A 7,941-nucleotide genomic window follows, 5' to 3' on the forward strand; every position below is an offset into this window, starting at 1 on the left:
TGGGTAAGTGAACGCAGGATACTTTGTTTCTTCTCCTTATGTCTAGGCCTGAGCTACTAAATTTAGTTCCATGTGGAAATGATCCCAGAGTTCCCAGTGTTCACAAATAGAGGGGTCTGGTTCAGACTTGTAGAATTATATAGAAATAGGAGCCAGCTTTGGATCTGGGTTTTGGATCTGAGTCTGGACATTCTTTCTATTTGGGATGAGTCTAGGGCTCTGGTTCAGGGCCCTCTACAGTTCTTATGAATAGGGTCTTCGAAAAATGCAATAATTAAAATATTCCCACCCCAAAATACAAACCTTTAATTTTTGTTTGCAACACACTTCATGTCGCAGCTGGGATGTTCTCAAGGACTGTTTCTTGTACAAGTGTAAACAGTCCCCAAAATTCCAGTTTAAAAAGCAGTAGACCATATTCTATCATCAGTTCTTAAGCAGAACTCCCTATTGATATCAGCAAGGAGTTCTGCTTAAAAATCAACAGGGCAGTATGGCCCCCATGACATTACCCTAGTACAGCAATAAAATCACTGTCTTATTCAGAGAGTTCATTTCTGGATTTAGTTTTGTCCTACATGATGAATCTTACTCCCATATCATTTTCTTACCTTTTTCCCTTCTGAGCTGGCACTTCATTTGTGGTTCTGTGTGCCTACTAAATCTTGCTATTGAGAATTTTTATTTCTAGATGTTTTAGAAGTAAATCTGTCTCAGTCGAGCTCTTGAAATGAAAATAAAAAGTTCATTTTTATCCTAGGGTAGAAATTTCTCTCAGCTGGATACTCTCATTTAACTTACTGCCCCCTGAAGTTTTAACCCATTTTGACAATTGTTCTAGCTCCAATCTGTTGAAAACAAATATTATTTCACCATGATTGACAGCAGAAAATTTCACAACTCATTTCAGAGCTGCAAGTAATTAGTCGATCATTACAATGTGTTTCACTTAAACAGCAGAATTTACAGGGACATTTTCCCAGCTACTTAGGCATAAGTTCATGATAAAGAATAAGGATGTGTCTTTGTTGCCGGCACCCAGTGCCGAGAGGCTGAACAACAGCTTGAGTTGGTTCGTTACCCGGTGTGCTACACCCAATAATCACAACAGGGTGGAGAAGCAGAAAAGTTTATTTGAAGCTTCAAAAAGGTACAGGGAGATTTGAATCTCAAATCCTGTACAACAGAGCAGGAAGTTACACAGGCTTTTATACATCCTTTTTTTCAGCATACTTATCCAATAGCAAGCTGCTCCAAGTATCCATATAGCCAGCCAATCCAGTTCCCAGCTAGTTCCCTGATTCTCTGTATCATTTGTTAAACTATACATAAAGCTGCTTTATTTAGCATTGTTCTTTCATATTTCCCCTGTTTGGCCTTGCTTAGTTTCAGGCAGTCTGACTCTGCAACATACTGTTGCAGATTCTCAGCATAACTGCTGTGTGTGCCTCCAGGCGGGGGGGCCAAGGACACTTGGGCCTAGTACGCAGAGCTGCTGCGAGTGCCTCCAGGCAGGGGGGGGGGCAAGGACACCGGGGCCTAGTGCGAGGGGGCTTCATCAACACTCGTGGTTTTCCATCCCCTCGAGTTACCTAGTGGCCATGCCCCAGTGTTCCCAACAACTCCCCCCTTTGAGAACACTCAACAGCCTTGGCTTTGAGTTTTCTCACTTGGGCTACTTATTTCTTTACAATATAACTTTGCATAAGCACTTTATAATAGCCCTGAAGAGAATGACTTATTAACTTTTGCAAAAGGGCCCTGACACATGATACCGCACAGCATAATACCAGTAATGCAAGCAATACAGGAAAGAGAAATTTCAATAGCAGGCTAAATAAACCACCAAGCCAAGACGACAAACCCCAACCTGAAAACAAGGTTTGCAACCAATCGTTCTCTGGGGCAGTATAGGCAACCTGTGCTCCGGCTCGGGCATGGGCCTTAGCCTGTACCACCTTTTTATAGATCTTATAACTGCTATCATTTACATATACACAACATCGGGGCCCAATGAGGGCACAAACCCCTCCTTGGGATGCCAAGAGATAGTCCAAAGCCAGCCTGTTTTGGAGGGAAAACGTTCTGAGCTGCTGTACCTCTTTATTTAATGTTTTTACTGCTGACCCTAAATCACTAACCGAGTCCTCTAACTCTAAGGCCACTTTCTCAAGTACCATCTGCAGCCTTACAGTATAGCGGCCTATGCATGCCAGGGCTGGCCCGGTAAACAGTGGCGCTATTCCCAGTACAGAGCACCCTACCAGCTTCTCGGTTGTGAGGGGATTCTTCATATTGCCCTCCAATGCCTTAGTCAGTCACCGCAGGGTCTTTTCTCGTGACTTAACAGAGGTGTCTCGGGCATTTCTAATCTTTCCTTTGGGCAGTGTGGCAGTTATGGAAAGATGAGGAACTCCATGAGCTATATAACAGCTACCTGTCCAGTTGGCTGGCAGCACCTTGTAAGCCTTTCGGCCACATACAAAATAGTGACCCTGTAGGGCCCAGTAAGGACTGTTTCTTAAGGGGATTCCTGGGATATTTAAGGCTGCTTTTCCAAACAGGTCATATGCCCCTAGGGGGGCATCCCATCCTCCTGATTGGGTACAAGTGGGGGCATTTCTAATTGTTCCGTTCAAATTACACTCGCCATAGGGACCACTACAAACCCACCATTGGCTTGCTACATTGGAGATATTAACTGGACGGCAAGTTACATTTTCAAACCCCTTTTTTGTGGTAAGATTATTTGTAAGTGTCTCCCTAAAAGGGGAGGAACCATTACACCCACACTGTTGGCCTTCCCTGTTGGTTTTTATCCAATACCCATCAGCCCACTGTGTAATAACACAGGAGCTCTTTCCCACAGGATGCCCATAGGGATCAGATTGGTTTCGGGTAAAACATAACACTCCCTTAGTGAGTACTGCAACTGAATACTCCTGGTCCTGATAGGTGGCTTGCTGTAAAGAGGTCTTGTTCCAGAACGGTGAGTTCGTTCTTTCCTGCTCTTTGGTGGTGGCTAATTCTGCTAGGGTCAAGGGCAGCATGTCAAGGGGCATTCCCGTTTTGGGGGATAGTGGAGTTGGAGCACATACCCAGCAATCAGTCTGGTTTGTTAAATTAGCAACATGGTGCGCAAGCAAAACAAAGGAGTTATGCTCCCGATATGCACAGTTTGGAAATACCAATACAAAGAATAACAATGTTACCCAATTAATTATTACCAGAGTCTTCCCAACCCAAGGTCTCCAATACCTGGGTGGGCCCATTTTAGCATTAAGGTGCCCGCTATTTGTGTCTTTTAAACAGTTGCTTTAGCCCGAGATCGTTACTAGATGAGGAGTCAGCAGGTTGGACGGTCCACTGTTCTGCTGACGAGGGGGCAGGTACTGCCTTCAGACGAGAGTGATGGATCCAGTTCTTGTGGCCCTCGATCTTTGCCGCTGTATGGGAGATCAGCAGGACGGTATAGGGTCCTTTCCACTTTTCCTGGAGAGGCTCGTCTTTCCAGGTGCGAACAAGCACAGAGTCACCGGGCTGTAAGGAGTGAACGGGAGAGTCCAAGGGGAGAGGCTGGGAATCCTTGGTATACCTGTGAAGAGACAAGAGAACAGCAGACAGGGAACACATATACTGTGACAAAAAAACATTACCCAACTCCCATTCCCCTGACAGAACCGGGGTGCCATTTATGGGCCATGCCCTTCCAAACATAATTTTAAAGGGACTGAGCCCTAATCTACCCTTTGGGAGAACGCGGATACGGAGTAGGACGAGGGGCAAAGCATCAGGCCATCACAGTGAGGCTTCTTGGCACACTTTTGAGAGATGCCGTTTAAGGGTCTGATTGGTACGCTCCACTACACCACTGGCTTGCGGTCTCCAGGGCGTATGGAGTTTCCAGGGGATCTGTAAGGCATGTGAGATGCTTTGAATGATTTTTGACATGAAGTGTGTCCCATTGTCAGATTCCATCCACAGGGGGAGTCCAAAGTGAGGAATGAGCTCCTTAACAAACTTGAGGGCCACTGTCCTGGCAGTGCAGTTACGGCATGGGAAGGCTTCTGGCCATCCGCTGAACCGATCCACTATAACAAGGAGATATTTGAACCCTTGGGTCCGGGGAAACTCAGTAAAGTCTATTTGCCACACTTGTCCGGGGCCCAGAGTGGGTTCTAGGGCAGCTGGTGGCACAGGATGTCCCGGTCGGGGGTTATTCTTTTGGCAGACTAAGCAGTCCGCTTGTACCTGGGCAGCCAGGGGTCGGAGTCCGGAAGTGATAAAGTATTTTCCCATTAGCTGGATAAGTGTTTCCCTGCCAGCATGAGTGGTTTGATGTAGTTTCTGCAGCACTGGCCAGATTAGGCCCTTTGGTAAGAGGACCTTCCCTTCTGGGGAATGGAGCCATCCCTCCTTTTCCCGGAGACAGGGTTTGTCAGTTAGCTGTCTCTCCTCCTCAGAGTACTGAGGGGTTGGAAGCTCCCCTACTGATGGGATAAGGGCATGCATATGGGCGTTCTCAGTCTGAGGGGATGGCAGGGTGGCAGCATGCTTAGCCTCTCTATCTGCCCGGGCGTTACCTCTGGCCACATCTTGATCCTCCCTTTGATGGGCTTTACAGTGTACCACCGCCACTTCCGAGGGGAGTTGTATGGCTTCTAGGAGCCGGAAGATTTGGGGCCCGTACTTGACTGGGGAGCCTTGGGCTGTCAGCATTCCCCTTTGCTTCCATAGGCCAGCATGAGCATGCAGCACACCAAAAGCATACTTTGAATCAGTAAAAATGTTGATCCGCTTTCCTTTTGACAGTTCAAGTGCACGGGTCAGGGCTATTAGTTCGGCAAGCTGGGCAGAGGTCCCAGCAGGCAAACCTTCAGCTTCCATAGTGTCATGGAGGGTCACAACAGCATAACCCGCCCTCCTTTGCCCATCTATTACAGTACTGCTACCATCAGTGTACCACTCATGATCTGCATTTGGGAGAGGTACATCCTTTAAATCCGGACGGCTGGAGTACTGGACATCTATGATCTCTAAACAGTTATGTTTCTGTTCCTCTGTTTCTGGCAAGAGAGTGGCTGGGTTAAGGGAGGGGCAAGGTTGTAGGGTGACTTCAGAGTTCTCTAACAGCTTAGCCTGGTACCGAGCAATCCGAGCCTGGGTGAGCCAAAGCCCTCCCTTTGCATCCAATAAGGCTCGGACCATATGGGGAGTATAGATTTGCATAACCCCTCCCAATGTTAGCTTCTCGGCTTCCTCAAGCAATAGGGCAGTAGCTGCGACCACCCGTAAACATGCCAGCCAACCCTTTGCAACCTGATCCAATTGCTTAGAAAAATAAGCCACAGGACGCTTCCATGCTCCTAACAGCTGTGTAAGCACTCCTAGGGCCACCCCCCTTCGTTCATGTACATACAACTGAAACGGCTTAGAGAGATCTGGCAGGCCCAGAGCCGGGGCTTCCATCAATTTTCTTTTCAGAATTTTAAATGCCCTGTCAGCCTCTGGGGTCCAATAGAAGGGGTCATGATCTGCTCCTTTTACACAGTTGTACAGGGGTTTAGCCCACAGTCCAAACTCTGGGATCCATATCCTGCAAAAGCCTGCCATACCCAGAAATGCCCTGAGCCGCTTACGGTTACTTGGAGAGGAACTTGACAGATAGATTCCTTTCTTTTTTTTTTCGCTTGAACGCTGACGCTCCCCTTGCCTTAGCTGTAACCTGATCCCTCTCCACCTCAGACAACAGGGTTCTCAGGAGGATATTACAGTCGTCTCAATCGGCTTGTGACTACTGAGGCACCCCTCAAAGATTGAAATAAACCTGCTTGGGTTCGTTGAGAATCCCCCAGCCTGTGTTTTAAAAGCTGCTAAGTCTATTGGATTGAATGGCACATGGGTGTAAACTTGCATAGTGGTAGCCTGACGTCCGTCTGCCCCTGGGCAAGCCACAACAGTCTCGGTAAGCAAAGGATAGAGTACCACCGAGGGGACAATCTCTGTAACCCGAGGCATCCTACCCTTATAAGGTGGGGATGTGGGGGCCGAAGGGGACACCGGCTCTGCCATTACAGTGGGGGTGGGGGTCTGGAGACTAACATTAGCTGCTACTGAACCAGTCGAAGTCAAATTACAACTTTGCAGAATTACAGCTCTGTTCTATTTTTTAAAGCCATAAATGCTTGTGCATACAAATATTCATTCCATTTACCCATTCACTGACAAAACAAAACTAATTGGAGGATCGTGTTGTAATTAATTGACCCTCCTGGTGGCCACCACTCCTGGTCCTCTAGTTGATATTGAGGCCAGTCAACTGTACAGAATCGTTTTAATTGGCTCTTAGTCATCGGATCCGCACCAAATACCTTCCAGTTTGCTAGAATGCACTCTAGGGGCGTACACCGTGCCCTAACCTCTGAGCTCTGTCCCTGTCCCATACCTACAGGGTAACTCTGGGCGTCCCCAGGTTCCAACAGAGCATATAATCCGGATTTTAAAAGGTTCCTACCTTATCCAAGGGTCCGGTTCTTCACCGTGGCCTGCAGCTGCTCCTCCCCCACGTCTAAGGGACCGGTTCTTCACCGCCGTCCACAACAGCTTCTCCACTATATGAGTGCGTTGCACCGTTGTGCCCTCTGGGGTCGATCAAATCGCGTCTCCTCCGAGGCCCCCGATGAACTCACCAGTGCGCGCTGGGCGTCGGTTCTCGCCGCAATCCTTGACCTCCAGGAGGGGTCCGGGCAAGGCTAAATTGCAGCCTCGAGCCCACCCAGGGACGCCAAAAGCTGTTGCCGGCACCCAGTGCCGAGAGGCTGAACAACAGCTTGAGTTGGTTCGTTACCCGGTGTGCTACACCCAATAATCACAACGGGGTGGAGAAGCAGAAAAGTTTATTTGAAGCTTCAAAAAGGTACAGGGAGATTTGAATCTCAAATCCTGTACAACAGAGCAGGAAGTTACACAGGCTTTTATACATCCTTTTTTCCAGCATACTTATCCAATAGCAAGCTGCTCCAAGTATCCATATAGCCAGCCAATCCAGTTCCCAGCTAGTTCCCTGATTCTCTGTATCATTTGTTAAACTATACATAAAGCTGCTTTATTCAGCATTGTTCTTCCATATCTCCCCTGTTTGGCCTTGCTTAGTTTCAGGCAGTCTGACTCTGCAACATACTGTTGCAGATTCTCAGCATAACTGCTGTGTGTGCCTCCAGGCGGGGGGGCCAAGGACACTTGGGCCTAGTACGCAGAGCTGCTGCGAGTGCCTCCAGGCAGGAGGGGGGGGGGCAAGGACACCGGGGCCTAGTGCGAGGGGCTTCATCGACACTCGTGGTCTTCCATCCCCTCGAGTTACCTAGTGGCCATGCCCCAGTGTTCCCAACATTTGACAGGGACTGCAAAATGGAAGCTTATAGTTACCTTGCTACAAATAAATAACTAAACTTGAGGGTTTTTAGGCCAGGTCACCTCTTAAGCTATTACCAAACTTCTTTGACCACAACAGGAGGGTGTTTGATTAACTACCAAAAAGAAAGAATGCAGCAAATAATGAGAGATCAAAAACAACAACTTTCTGACAGCACTTATCCAGCTGTGCTTCATGAATGACATAAATAGAGACAGCATAACCTCCATTATATTTAAGAGAGCTAATCAAGTATCGTGCATGATATGAAGTTCAAACAAGTCGTTAACTGGTTAAAAAAAAAGGCAGTGGCTTAAAAACTAATACAATTAAAATTTCATATTTGGGCTGGTTTAACAATTAATTATATAGGATAACCTGACTGATGTGGAAATTGAAACTTTAATTTCCAAAGAAAGGAAGATACCCTTCACTGAACTACTTATGTTGTTCAAGAAGACAGATATCATACTGGTGGTAACCTAAAGTAACTCCTTTATTTCATAACCTGTTATGTACAATTTTAAACA

At 47.1% G+C, this 7,941-nt stretch overlaps 1 long non-coding RNA gene across 1 annotated transcript; it reads right to left on the reverse strand.

The window, feature by feature from the left end:
- Positions 1-1,113: 1,113 nt before the first annotated feature.
- On the reverse strand, positions 1,114-7,655 carry LOC142073220 (uncharacterized). Its single transcript, XR_012669969.1, has 2 exons — positions 6,515-7,655; positions 1,114-3,595 (listed from the first exon to the last, which is right to left on the reverse strand). It is a non-coding gene; the product is annotated as an uncharacterized LOC142073220 (long non-coding RNA).
- Between the last annotated feature and the right edge of the window lie 286 nt (positions 7,656-7,941).

This window comes from Caretta caretta, chromosome 9 (assembly GCF_965140235.1).
Source record: "Caretta caretta isolate rCarCar2 chromosome 9, rCarCar1.hap1, whole genome shotgun sequence".
Taxonomy (NCBI): domain Eukaryota; kingdom Metazoa; phylum Chordata; order Testudines; family Cheloniidae; genus Caretta; species Caretta caretta.